This window comes from Lactuca virosa, chromosome 8 (assembly GCF_052849685.1).
Source record: "Lactuca virosa cultivar CGN04683 chromosome 8, Lactuca_virosa_CGN04683_v6, whole genome shotgun sequence".
Taxonomy (NCBI): domain Eukaryota; kingdom Viridiplantae; phylum Streptophyta; class Magnoliopsida; order Asterales; family Asteraceae; genus Lactuca; species Lactuca virosa.
Genome location: NC_136433.1, coordinates 220,080,694 through 220,082,036, shown reverse-complemented (window position 1 = coordinate 220,082,036; position 1,343 = coordinate 220,080,694).

Sequence of the window (1,343 nt, the reverse complement as noted above, 5' to 3'; positions counted from 1 at the left end):
ATACAAAACATTGATACAAAGTGAACGGTTTTATGGGAATAAAACTACTTTTCATATACAACAGAAAATATAGGATTTTCTGGAACAAGTTACATATACAAGATACATAGACATCCTTTAAACATAAACAATTATGCACTCACTCAACTTTATGTTGATACTCTCTTTTCAAATTACTTGTATTCTCAGGGAAATAATACACAGGTACTCCCTGAGATTTTGAGAAGATGGAGCTATGTTGAGTCATATCTTCTTTTGTATAACTATATTTTGGTTCAATATACAATGATTGAACACATGTAAATACTTATACCTTTTAAATACAATGGTTGTTTGTACTTTGATTACTATGATGCATGTGTTGTGATACTACAATTCAAGTCCTCCACCCCCAGACGTTTACGCCGTCTGGTTTGGGGGTGTGACACACACCTCTCGCCATACCAAGATGTCTCTCTCTTCATGCACGGCTACCAGTAACTAAGTCGCAAATCCTGATACATCTTGCTACCTCCAAGGTGTATCTAAAATTTGAACTTGTGTGCCTCCTCTAGTCTGTCTGATCCCACCAAAATTCGGTACCCGAACCTGACCACACCGGGTCAACAATCCACGACTGTCGGTGGAAAACTTGTCAATCTCGCCCTTGATCCTCTCCTGTTTCCAATGCTCCTATTTAACCCCCTCGGCCTGCGCCTCCTTAATCAAAACCAGAAGTGGCGAGACAATCAAAATCCTCATACATAAACTCCCAATCGAGGAACTAGCTAACTTGCGGTCCAAGGCATCAGCGGCCACATTCGGTTTTCCTGGGTGGTACAAAATCTTGCAGTCATAATCCTTGACCATGGCAAGCCACCTACGTTGTCTCATGTTCAGATTTGGTTGATTCATGAGGTATCTTAAACCCTTGTGATCTGTGTAGATAGTACACCGGACCCCATACAAATAATGCCGCCAAATCTTGAGAGCAAAAACCATTTCTCCTAACTCCAAATCATGAGTCGGATAACGAACCTCATGCGGCTTCAGGTGCCGAGAAGCAAAAGCAATAGCCCTCCCTCGCTACATAACAATTGCCCCTAAACCAGTGATGGATGCATCACAAAATATCATAAAATCCTCAACACCCTTATGGAGGGTCAACATTGGGGCTTCACATAACTTCCGCCTCAAAGTATCGAATGCAGCCTGCTGCTCGGAGCCCAAGTAGAAATCCACGCCCTTCCTCGTCAGATGAGTGAGGGGTAAAACAACCTTGGATAAATCTTGAATAAATCTCCAATAATACCGGCTAATCCCAGAAAAACTTCTGATCTCCGAGGGAGATTTCAGAACATCCC